The sequence below is a fragment of the Cyprinodon variegatus genome, unplaced genomic scaffold (assembly GCF_000732505.1).
Source record: "Cyprinodon variegatus isolate N-32 unplaced genomic scaffold, C_variegatus-1.0 Scaffold246, whole genome shotgun sequence".
Taxonomy (NCBI): Eukaryota; Metazoa; Chordata; class Actinopteri; order Cyprinodontiformes; family Cyprinodontidae; genus Cyprinodon; species Cyprinodon variegatus.
In genome coordinates, this window is record NW_015150699.1 from 566,398 (window position 1) to 580,425 (window position 14,028).

Consider the following 14,028-nt stretch of genomic DNA (forward strand, 5'->3'; position numbering starts at 1 on the left):
TATATATAAATAGTAATAATGAAATAGATTAAATGAATAAATCCCTTTATTGTTCCACAATGGGGAAATCCACTCTACATTTTAACCCATCCCCCTTGGGGAGCAGTGGGCTGCCATTGTGTGACGCCCGGGGCGCAGTGTGGGGTTAAGGGTTTTGCTCAGGAACCCAAAGTGGAGTCAAATACAATTGTATATATTCACTGACTTTACAGCAATCCCCCCTTAGTGAGAATGTGGTGACATGAGAAGAAAAACTTCAGAACCTGACTCAGTAGGAGCGACCACCTGCCAAGACACATTGGCGGGTTTAGAAGAACAGATACACAACAAAAACAAACACACCGGTCCAGGAACAGTTTATATGCTTTAAAAACTGACTGAGAAAATAGCACCAATAGCTCCATAAGTGGCTTAGTCCAGGAGAGAAACGGCAAAAAAATAAAAGTTCTGAGACAATTGTACAATCTATACCATCAAAAATGGAACATAAAAGGTCAGTGTCACTAAAAAAAATATGTAGTGTACTATTTTCAGCACAGGTAAGGGGTTTTAAACATGATAGATGTGAGACGCTAAACTGTATTTTCTTTATGTCAGGGATTTAGACTGTGAGAGATTGAGTGAGAGCAAGACTTCCTGTTGATAAATTAAAGGCTAAAGGAAGTTAAGCAAATAAACTATTTTACCTTGTTATTCTTTACACTATTCAGGTAGAGGCCCTTGAATTTTTAAATAAAGCCATGCAACAACAATAAGATTAATGCATGTAGATAAGTGATTTCAGCTAATTATTGAAGCCAGTTTAATATTTTTACTTCATAACTGTTATGTTTTTGTTTTCAAATATTAGTAAGACCCTATTTTACAGCAAGAGAGATGTCACGCACAGCTTCAGATTTCCTTTGCGCTGTATACAAATAAACTACATGTCCTAATGGTGGGAGAGCATGAGATACATTTTTTTTCTTAAACTTAAATTATGTCCTTAAATATTTTTATATACTAGTAAATATGCATCTAAATCAAATACTTAACATATCATTGATTAAGAAGTTCTTCAAACTGAATATCCTCCATGGACGTCTAATAAGTGCATCTTAAATTAAAAACATTTGTGTTTTGTTCCTTCTTTCAATATGTTTGGAACATTTAGTCATTCTTTGTCCTTAAGTCTATTAGTTTGTATTTCTTATTTTTGACTTGCATTTCTCAAACCATAGGCTGGATTTCCCCTTACATTGCATTCTGGTCTTTGTATCTTATCTTTATTTTATCCTTTCCATATTAGTGTCTTGTCAACAGACTTAAGCTTGCTTGAGAGAGAGTAGTAACGTGGAACAGAGAATGAAGTAGCAAGGAAACAGCAGCCTTACTCTTCAAAAGCTAAACTGTGCATCAGTCACTAAAGAAACCGATACAAGCAGACACTTTTTTTTTACCAGTTCTCCCAGTTGCTTTTAACCGTTTGACTTTCTTCACGTGAACATTGTCACTGGTGTGAAAAATGCATCTTAGTCATGTTTCAAGTTCCCTTTTTCATTGCTGCTCTTGGTATAAGTCTTTATCTGTTAGATGAGTAATCAGACTGTCTTGGTGGTGCTTAGATGCTGGCTGCTTATGGGGCTCTTCGACAGTAGAGGCTGGTGGGTGGGTGACAGTTTTTAGAACATGGTAGCACTTTGATCTGCAGGGCGGATTTACAAAATTGCACTTCTTGCTCCTTGTCAAAGGGTGGAGGAGTAGAAATGTGAAAGAGAAGGCTGTTAGTTTATTTATTTATTTTTTTTAAGAGCCTCTTAGGGTGTAAACCGGATCCAAACAAAGCTTTTGTATTTCTTAAAGCAATGTTTGCTGGAGCTATGCAAGTTTAAAGCTACTAGAAGTCCTAAAACATTTATTTTTGCTGTACTTTTTCAACAAGAACTAAGGCTAGACCTTCATGTGTCTTTGAGGCACAAATGGAATAAATGTCCTCTTTCTGCCCTCTACATTTTCAGTTAAATGAATGCCAAGCAATATATCCCATGTAACTGCCATCCCACCACACACAACTTGCTGTGTCAACATCTTAATTAGCAAGGATAACGACCTGTAGTGAATAATTGTTTTCAATTATGCAATTCTACCGCTTCTACAAATAAGATCAGCGTCTGTGGGCCGGATGAGGGGCAGTGAGCAAAGAGCCATTAACCGTTCAATTTCACCTCCAAGCACAAGAAAGAGTGACTCAAAATGCTGTAGCAGAATAGGGAAAATTTAATCCAATTTCCATTACCAAGATAAAGTGATTACACCACATCAGAAAGTGCCCTGTAGCAATGCATCAAAATCTCAGATCATGCATGTGCCTCTAGCATCTACTGATAGTGTATGACACTTATTTCACTTTTGCTCTCATATACACACACGTGCAAAGATGGAAATTGAAATACACATGAACTCAAAAATGTAAAAAGCCTATTGAGCCATCACATGGATTAATGTTTGGTAGGGTGAGCTTGGATTTTCTCTGGCCATAACGAGGTTCCAGTGTTTTCCCCTCTTGGATATCCAGCCTTGATGGTCATGTTACACCTGGATAGCTCTACTAATAGAAGCATTTTATCAGGCCTGCAGGCAACAGCCCTGGCCTGGCCATCCATTTTATTATTCATACCGCCCTGTGTCCAGATTCTATGTTCATTTTAGCCCCCTGACTCCTCCATCAGGACAGTGCAACAACACAAACTAATTAGCATGCCTGAGGATAAAGATGGTAGCACAAGGATATGGCAGCAGATGCAAGAGATATGAAAATGCATTCATTGACATTGATCTTGGTGTCATTTCCACAGGAAATCAATCTAGAGTTATTGATTTGAAGTCAGTAATAGGGTGTTTAATCAATATATTCATGCTGACTCATTATAAGGGTCAGCTACAGCAGGGATAGGATGTATTTATTTTTATAGTTGTTTATGGTTGGAAAAGAAAGATGATTTAAACTGTAATTTGACTTTCAGAATAATAATGAGGTAATAATGGATGTAACGCATTGATTGTTAAACTTCGCTATAATTCAGAAATTTGTCTTACAAATTATTTCTTCACCCATTTTGTTTACAATATATGTTTCGCAATATACGTGTTGGAAGGTCGGCATCTAATTTATTGCAAATAGAAAATAAAATAAGCATCTCTCAAAAGTTAAAACTAGTGTGATTAAAAAGGGATATTGTCAGTTTTCATATGTTTTGCCATTAAAGCTGTGAAACCTTAAAATAACGTAGCATACAGTAGATGGGATTTAGTGATTCAAAGAGGCAGTTTTTTATATTTAAAGCATCATTTGAAAATAACATTTACTGTAAGCAGCAGAAAAATACTTTACATTAAGCAACATTTTTTATTTTTAAAATGTTTTTATGTTTTATTTTATTTTTATTACTATTATTATTATTATTATTATTAGGTCTGATTGGTATTTTAAACTTAAATGTTATGCTTTCATTAGCTGGTAATAGAAATTACAATTAACAGAAATAGAGGCTTGAAAACATCAGATTTTAAATGCGTTAAAACGATATATAATTTCCCTTACACTTCACACTTTGCGTTTTTCTATCACATAAAATCACAAATCTGTATGTTAAGGTTTGCTTTTAACTTTTACATGACAAATGGTGTAAAAATATAGAGTTTAAACCTCATGTAAGTACTGTACTCTCAGATCTGAAGTAATTGGTTTTCTTCTTAAAATCAGATAATTCATGAAGAAGATATAATGCGATGTCATGGAACAAAGGATTTTGTAAGATAACATTTTTGACTGCATTTATTTTCCTCTGCATTTCACCTGGCATCAGAACAGACAATAGGTGATTGATAGAGGGTTGTATCAGGGCTGCCAAAGATCATTACACATTAAAGCAGAGCAGCTGGGTTTGTCTATTTAGCTTGTCATGGCTTCCGTGGTGAATTCACCAACCTATATTCCAGATTTTGTATTTCTACGTGTATTTGAGTGTGTGTAACAGCTGGATAAAGCCTCTGATGCTCCGTTGCCAAATGTCACAAGTGGTCCATCCTTCTGGGGAAATAAATTGGCTCTCTCTTAAGCAGCAAGTAGACGACAGGAGCTGCGGCATACGGAGAGAATCTGACAACTCGAAATGACAGCTTCTCCTCCTTTTTGGATTTCTCATCATGTTGCAGACAGCACCTTAATGATGAGTGTGTCTTTGTGTAGGCTTCTGTTTGTGGACAAGACCACTGTCGGCAACTCATGAATATTTAATGGGAAACAGAGCATAATCCGTGACATCTTGTATTTCTCTTCAGGTGCTGCTTAATATCATAGAGCTCAGACCCAAGATCTGGGGCATTTCATTTGGGACTATTTGTCACCAGGACATCAGTAGTTGGGATATTACAATTTACCCTCAAATAGTTCTCCTTTAAAAAACTAATAAGACATATCTCTGCATGTTGAAATAGGATTTGGTGTACGTTGTGTCAGGCATCAATAACAATGAAACTTTTGCATTGAACAAAGGAAGATTACAGGGAGAACATGTATTTTATGCTTCATACTTAATCATGTCTAATATTGCACTCTCATCCTGTAGACGATGTAAATGATACATTTTCTCAATGATACTTTATTATATGTCTGAAAGATTCTCTTTCAAAAGACAAAGTTTTTGCTCTCTAAGAACCAAAATGAAATAGGCATTTTTGTATATCATTGACAAGTGAATTCTGCAACTTAATCACTGATTGCAGTCTGATGAATTTCCTTAGATCAAAAACTTTTTTCACTGGTCTGTCTGTATAATTTGATTGAATTAAATATGGAAAGAGATTACATTTGTTGTGAATGGGTGCAATTAAAATAGACTGAGTTGAATATAATTGAATTCCTCAAATGTGACCTAAGGACTTCGTCGAAGGTATTAGTTCACAGAGCAGGTTACTGCAAAAAGTAAAGGTACTTTACTTTTCCAATAACAATGCATGCAGCAGTTATGGTAGGGAGCCCAAGTTGACTAGAAATGTCAGATTTTATCTTTAAGCACAAACCCCACCTTCTCCAGGGAACTACAAATCAGCTGCCACCACTGCAAAAAATGATCACTTGCAAGGATCTGCACTCTGTAGATTGTTAGAAGTTATTGGGAGAAACAAAGTATTATGATAAGAAATTTTAGTTACGATAATATTGATCAAATTCAATTGATTAGGTTTACAAAACGCTAAAACCTGTATATAGAATATTATCCAGGGCACTTTATAAATTAAAACATTACAAATTCAGTATAATATAGAGTACACGTGCTGATTATGCATGGAAAAAAAACGAACTTAAAAATGTTAAAAGACAATATATATAAACTAATTTTGGTTTCAATTCTGAAAATCATCATTATCCTGACTCTGTTTTATTTAGCCTCTCCAACCATGTCAGCATCTGTCTTGGCTTCTGAATCTTCAGATTCATACCATGCAGCAACTAAAGGGGCTAAAACTGGAATCCTCAATCTCTTCCTGTTTGATGTCTGGTCCTATTGGCATCCATCTCAATGGTATTGCTCAGGGAGAAATTAATTAAGCCTGAAAAAAATAAAAAATAATTATATCGTATTCTGTCAAAATTTGCTCTGTGTTATGAGGTGAAGAAAATCACCATATTATTATACACTATATAGATCCAAGTGTGAGCATAAAAAAATCAAATTGCTATTGTCACTGCTCAATAATTACATAGGGCTTATTTAATTGAATCTTTGGTTGACCAGAATTTAAGCTGCATTAAAACTATAGTATTTGGCTACCCTTGCATACTTTCATTCTGCTTTATACTCATACCTAACAAAGATCCTAAAGCTTTAGACAATTGGTGATTTTATGGTGATGAGAGGGGAAAGTAAAAAAAAAACAAAACAAAAAAAGCCGTTAACTGGAAATGATGTAATCATCACAATTTTAAACAGTTTTACTGTGACATAATATATGTCCTGTTTTTTTTTCCCCCTTCTATTCTTAGGTCACTAGGCCAACACTATAGGGGAGTGTTGGCCTGTGTTTGTGCTCTGAGAAGGTTGCAAGTACCCAGTTTGATCCCCACAGACTGCCACTCTGAGTCCCTGAGCAAGACCCTTAACCACACACTGCTCCCTGGGTACTGCACAGCGGCAGCCCACTGCTCCCCAAGGGGATGGGTTAAATACAGAAGTACATTTCTCCAATGGGAGATCAATTAAGTTTAGTTATTATTAATGTTGTTGTCAAGCATAACCCATGACCACCCTAATAACTATGTCAAAGCAATAGCCGTTTTTAATACGCTGTTTTAAAAACTTAGGGGCCAATTGTCTTTAAAGAATCCAAATCAAGAACACAAAACTGTGAGGACTAAAAAAAATACACAGAGGTTCAGTTTGCTCGATTTCAATGATCATATTTGCAGGAACCACTGGTAGTGTAAAAGTGTTCATAAAAGAAAGATTTAGTTCTAAGGCACGTATTTGACAATTATAAGGTTCGTAATTATAAAAACAAATTACAATGATATTTATGATGAATATTGATATAATTTATAATCCACATATGTAAAAAAAGATGAAAACAAAAGTTTAAGTTTTTAAATATAAAAAACATTTCTAAAATATAAAATATGTATAAAATATATGACATGCCACAATCATAATTTCAGCAGATTACCAAACACATTTTTGCTCATGATTCTTTGCTCACCTCACTTTGAAACCTAATAGCTATAGACACACACTATAAATTGTGTCTGCAATGTGTTTCATTTTAATAAATCTCTTTGAGTTTGTTAAGCATTTCAATTTTCACATGCTGTGTCCATAAATGCTGGCTCTTTGGTCACTATATATGTTCTGCGTTTTCATAAAGGCACACAAAGAAAAAGTTTGGATGAGCTTTTCTATTCAATTTATGCACTTGATATAATTTGGATCTGCTTTAAAGATCGGCTTTGAATGTGATGGTGAGTTTGTACATTTTATAATACATGCAAACATTTTAAAGATCAGGTTGTTTTTTTTTACTCAATTTTCTAAACATATTTACATTATATTTTTGTGATGTCATTTTTTATTTTGGTTTTACTGGTGTTTCAAGAGGACTCCTGTTAAGTACTTTTTAGAGAAGGAAATCTTCTAAAACCACTTAAATACACCTTGGTTAGTCAGAAAATACACATTTTATAAGGGAATTGGTAAACATTATACCTTCAGCAAAATCAAATTACTTTTGATCTGTCTTTACACTTGAGAGGAACAACATCATAGATTCTGGTCCTTTTCCCACTTTTTGTTATCCTATCTTTTCACACTTCAGCATGGGTGTAGCCTCTCCATCAAAGCCTTTCTTTGAGTAGTCACCTTCTCTATGACTGTAGTAGATCCATTGCTTCCGCTTTTTCCACTTTTACTTTTTCTTAACCTGGTTGCAGTGAACTCTTCAGAAGTCATCAAAGTGTTGGGTTCAATAACACATTTCCGTTTTCTTATGGTTGAAAAACTGTGACCAGCTGTATTTGCTTCTCTTGCAGAGTCTGGGGTCCTGGGGCAGAATAACAAAAAAAAAAAAAAAGACTGATCTCAACAGGGGGATGTTGAATGCCTCTATACTGCAGAGCTAAAATATCTAAAATATCCTTTATTTCATGTATTGCATGTTTATGAGAGGAAATCTACCAATCTTTATAGTTAACTTATCCATGAAAAGTCTTATATCCAGCAATGAAAGCATGAATATTGCAATAACATGTGAATAAAAACAAACTTTCACTCGCTTTCAAATAAATGCAACAGTTTGTATCATCTGAGTGATCTGTTTGACATAAAACACATTTAGTACATATTTTCATTCATATTTTCTGCTTAAAGTACAGGATATGCAGGTGAGTGGCTCTAACCCAACAGACTGATAAAGATTTCCTTAAACTGACAGAAAAGAAGCCCTCCCCCATTGCTAAATCTCTATTCATGTGAGAAAACATCATGTGAACTTGTTTATGTTTTCCTATGAACATCCTGGAGAACTTGGTGGAGTGTGGTGCTGTATGGATAAGAACAGAGAGAGAGAAAAAGACTGATGGCAGGGGGGAAAGATGTATGCTTGGATGGAGAAGTTAATAAAATTGAAGCTGTGTTATGATGAATAAGGAAAGGACCATAAAAGAGAATGTATGTAGTGAATCTCCCTGGCGAGCAGTGCTGAACAGCCTGGTGAGCGCGCCCAGGGGAAAGCTTTTTAATCTGCAGCCCTCCCCAACACTGTAGAGCAGAGGGAAATGGGCCCACATTCTGTTTGAGTTTCAATAAGGGAGATATGGAACCATGAGCTGGGCATGGACAGAAAGAAAGGGGTAAAGCCTTAGTAATACAGCAGAGAAATGGATGTTTAAAATTCATTTGACTTTTGCAGAAGGATAGACGACTGTCTTGTTATAGAAAATATATAAAAAATACTGTTTAAGAAAGTTTTTTTTACATTAAAGGTCAATAGATTAACTTACAAAATGCATATACTATATTTCTATGGCAAGAGATGAGTCATTTTAACAGTCACCAAACATTATTACATTTTAGATCATGAAAATAATGTTTAGAACTTTAGCTTTTTTACTTAATAGAGCACATATAGTAGGCATCATATTAACATTTTTGACACAGTGGACATATTCAATAAGCAGAGAAAATGACCAATTATAAGACTTTGCGTGGTCAACCAAAGCCAAATATTGATGATCATAGATGCATGTGGGGAGCCAAGACCGGCCCTTGTAGAACTTTCTAATGAAGAAGATACTGTAGCTGAAGCTGTAGAGAACGTCAATGCTGGTGCTGATAGGAAGGTACCAAAATATACCTTGCATCACCATTAACCAAAAAATGGGTTTCTGTAGTGGTTAAAGGTGAAATAGGTTCCATTTAAGAAATATTTCTACATATTTTTTAAAACTGCGAAAATAGTATATGTGAAAGACATGTGAAAAAAAAAAAAAAAAAAGTCCCCAGTATCCCTGATTTCATTAGCGAAAATACACTGCTGCTGGTAAGATATAACAAACATCTGCAGGATGTCAAACAGGATGTCAAACTTATCCTGCAGATGGTTGATTTGATTGTTTTTAAAGGAATTCAGAAGCAAAACCAACATCTGGAGGTTGCTGTGGTCTTCCAACATTTCATTTGTTATTTATAAAATGTTATAACTTTATCCTGTAAGAGACCTACAATGATATATAGATAGGTTCTATCTGTCAAATGACACTGTATGACCAAGGGTTTCCCTACAGAACACTTGAATCATGCTGCTGCTGCTGGCTTGCATTGCCATCTTCTTTCATGGAAGATCTTGGTGCCATGTGTTTTCAGGTTTAGTGCATAAAGGGGTCTCTTAAGTGCCTTAGTGAGAGTTTATTGGGTGTTGGAGGATTTTTATTTATTTTTTTTTTATCAGCCACACTTTCATTTGTTTTTGTAACACACTCCTAGTAGGGCACAAAAGCAATATATGAAGGTCTGAATCATATCTGATTAAATAACATATTTACCATCCCTATTGGGGATATTTGGGGATATACTTGTTATGGTTCTCCCCTTTTGAGACTCAGAGTTTTTAGTTTTCAGTTATGCAGTTTTGTTGATCTTTGGTTTATTTTCCATTATATTCAAGCTGTCTTCAGTTACTCTCTTTTGCCCCCTTATGCCTGCCTCCTTTCCCCTAGATCCCTTCTAGTCTCTTCCATCGACTCCTGCTCCACATCCGTTGATAACCCCAGTCTTTGTTTTGTCTTCCATATATACTTTCCATTTGCAGTTCTTCAGTGCTGGTTCCTTGTTTATTGTTGCTTCCTCGTCTTTGGTTCCCCATGTGAGTTTTCCCTGATGTTTGCTGGTTTTTGGTTCGCAGTATTTTTTTGTTTTTTGGATTTTTGCCTCAGTTTTTCTCCATTAAATTACAAGAACTCATCTCTGCCTTACTCATCTCTGCTTTTGGGTTCTCAAGCAACCTCACTTCCCTCAATGACAATATTAAAGTTTCACAACAGCAGACAGTCACAATTTATGTCTTATTGATCTGCAAACCTATTATTCTACAGTATGGGGGGAAAAAATTAAAACCTGTTAAATTTTTGTTGAATATTTTATCTCATTATTATTGTACAATTGTGCTGCAGTATGTTATCAAAGTCAGTCCATGGGCTACCTAATTCATTGATTCCAGATCTGAGGTCAGTACAAGCAAGATCAGGCATAGCAAGATTCCTCAACTACCTTTTAAGCATTTTTTTTCAACTCCCATTTTTTCTACTCCCATTTTTTCAGGGAGTTTATTTGAAGGGAATTCCTTCAAATAAACTCCCTGAATGCTAAACATTTATTTGATTTTTTTTTTTTTTTATTCTGCATTTTGCATCATTCTTATGTCCAATATCTTATTTAGAAATGCTGTGCTATAAAATCTCAGCCCTGGCCAGAGAGAAAAATGTCATATATTTTAATAACAATACATCTGACTTGTTTTCTACTGCTAAAACTTGTTGTCTGGGAATAGCAAAAAAGGAAAGAAAATAGTGGGGTCTTTGTAAGTGCAGCTGTGGCAGCTGTTCATTTTTCGCCTGAGTTGCTTTCAGAGAAGCCAGTTACCTTGCTGATGATAAATGTCTATGTACGGCATGCTGTCTCAGAACCCAAGCGGCCTTTAAACCCTGACAGGCTGCGCAGCATCAGACCCACAACCTGAGCATTCAACTTCAGCCTGTCCTTCAGTGCTGTAAATCAATGGCAGTCTTCACTCACTCAGGTTGGGGGATACTTGTGCTGCCTACACAAAAAAACCTATTTATTGATATGTGAGTTAATGCTCATTTCATTGAGATCCTGAAAACAGTTTGATATCCCAGAGGGCATCAGCAAGGCGGTGAGAGAGTGTAATTGGATGTGATCAGGAGGTACTAGAATGACTGTAATCGCTGTCTGTGTGTGAATTACCAGGCTGCATGGACACGATGTAATCTCTGATAGAATGATAAGGTCAGCTTTCTCTCTTGGATCCAGCTGCTTCTTCTAAACTATCTTTGTCTGTTTACCTTGAATCCCCTTTCTCTTAAAATTCACCTTTTGTCTCCTTCAGAAATCACATCTTTATTAGCCCTGCAAGACTGATTTCCTATTATCAAAACAGAACTGCCACAGATTTACTGTATTTTCTTCTCTTAAAGTGATAGTCTTTGAAGTTAATGTGATCTTTTGCATTTGTTATTGAATGAAATATGTAAAAAAAAAAAAAATAATAATAATAATAATTGTTTGGGTCATTGTTTTTTTCTCTCACTTTAATAGTACAGATAGGGAACCTGTATATAGAAAATAGAAAATCCCTTTATTGTCCCACAATGGGGAAATTCTGGTATCCTGTCTGAGGAATAAAATGTAAAAAATATATATATATATATTTAAATCTTAATTAATTATTATTAAATAATTATACTATAATTAATATTATTATTATTAGTAGTAGAAGTAAAAGTAGTAGTAGTATTTTTATTAATAATAATAATAATTTTTATTATTTACAAATAAAAAGAAGAAAACCTAACTGATTTATGAAAAATGTTTAACTTCCACAATAAACTATTTTTAATTATACTGAATGTGGGATACAGCATCTTATAGCCGCTTCTCTTAGATGCATATTACATCTATTTGCTATTTTTTTAAGACACAAATTAGCTTTTAAAGGGTTTAAATATTGTAGAGCCTTATGACAGAAACCTAGAAAGCATTTCAGAGTAGCAAAGCATAAATGCTAGAGAATCATGCAATGCCCAGCAAAAGAAGACCTTGCTTTCTTGCATATTTATAAGAATGTACATGTATTCCAGTACTCTTGCTATGGAGTTGCACAGGTAGTCCTTTTATGCAGATGCATTATAAACCAGGCTGTGAACTATGTGATATGACCATGATGCTCCAGTAAATGTCCATTGTAAACTTCTGGATTTCTGTCATTTAATAGCTATGTGTTAGTCTGGTTAGCTGCATGTTTTATTAAATAAAAATAACTTCTGCAGCAGAGAACCAAAGCGTTTGCAACTTCCATGTCATAAGTCAATCCATCAATCCATTTCTTCCGCTTAGTCTTTGTCAGGGTTGCGATGGGGCCAGTGCCCATCTCCAGCAGCCTATGGGTGAGAGGCGGGGTACGTGTGGTAAAGGTTGCCAGTCTGTCACAGTGCAGCACAGAGACACACAAAGACACACAACCATGCACACACACACACACACACACACACACACACACACACACACACTCACACCTAAGGACAATTAAGAGAAGCCAATTAACCTAACATTCATATTTTTGTACTGTGGAAGGAAAGTCAGAGAAAGTCCAGAGAAAACCCACACATGCACGAGGAGAACATGCAAACTCAATGCAGAAAGACCGTGGGCCAGGAATCAAACCGAGAACATTCTTGCTGCAAGGCAGCAGTGCTACCCAATGTATCACCGGGCAGCCCCCTGTCATAAGTCAGTCTCTGTTTTTGAAGTTCTTGACACCGTCAAGGTAAAGGAGACTTAAAAGAGTAGCATAATGGACATGGAAAATAGCTTGACAAACAGAATGGGGACGTGAGTAGGAGGTAGAATCAGAGGGAAAGGAAAGAATGGTAACAGGACAATGATAACTGAAGCAAAGTGATGGAGGAAAGCACAGAGAAAAAATAGAGCCCCAGGCTGAGAGCCACCAGTCCAAGTTTCAAAAGCAATTAACATCCCAGCCCAGCACTAATTCTTATCCTATTTCAAAGCATTAATTATGTGCACCATCAGTTTCAGCTTACTTGACCCAACACAAGGCTGCTTTGCATAGCCATGTTCCCTAACAAGTATGTTTTTGTAACCAAAGCAATTTTCAATTCACAATTTCATGTTGAAATTAAATTGACAAAGCATCCATTAAGGCCCCACTGTGAACATTTTAAAGAGAGGAAGATTTAATACAATTGTTTCATTAGGACAGTTCCCTTAGGGGCCAGTGTAGCTTGATATACTATGTCTCCTCTTAAAGCTGACCTCCACATGAGTTTTTTTAAAAGGGTACGACTTTGTTTGCCTGAGTCAGCAAGGTTATCAAAGTATCGTTTTGGTAATAGAAGGTTTAAGATGTCAGCAAATGCAGAAAATGTTGGCTGGGTTTGGTTTTTTCCCTTTGGATTGAAAGTTTCCACAAAAGCGTATTATTGTCACTATTTTTCCTTTTGTTTTTTTTCTTACTCAATACTTTTCTTAGGATACTAAAATAAAAGGAACCTGAGCCTGACACATTTACCCTTTTCTGCTTTTATCTCTACCAGTAAAATTTTAAGATCAAAATATATTGGCTCTGGAACCAAACAACACATAATGTATAAATAATGGTTCTCTAAGAGTTAGGCTAAATCAGTTACACTATATAATTAGTTATAGTTTTAGTTCTATTTTGTTGTCATAACTTAGGGATAACCTAATTTAATATTATCAGTAGCAATTTACATCGTTTACAAATATTACATAGTAAAACATTATTACTGGCTTTAAGTTAGTTCTTGATTTAAAGAACATGTCATGGTTTTAAAAGATTCAATACCTGGTATTTTACATATGCAATTGTTCTAAACTTGCAAAAGATTTTTGATGACATGACATTTGATTCCTGATTTTTTTTTTAAAGTGTTTAATGCAAGACATAATTTACGCTAGCATCAAGAATTTCATTGCATGTATTTGAATCACACTCCCCAAGACAAAATGGCAAACATAACAACCAAAACCTGCAAAACTGTGTCTTTATTTATGCTATTCAAAACACAAAAAGGTTAGCTTCTTAAAAGTTAAGACTTTACACAGCACAAACAAAAGCAGAAGGCATGAAGCTTCCAAAAAACAGGCAATAAGTTATATCAGAAATATTTGTCCCCTGATGTGCTTTGTCTCATTGACGTTGGTACACTTCCATTAAAGC

General features: G+C 35.4%; 1 protein-coding gene across 20 annotated transcripts in view; it reads left to right on the forward strand.

The window, feature by feature from the left end:
* The window catches only part of nrxn1 (neurexin 1), a 321,828-nt gene that overhangs the window by 225,599 nt on the left and 82,201 nt on the right, over positions 1–14,028 (forward strand). The gene's annotated exons all lie outside the window — the stretch shown is intronic.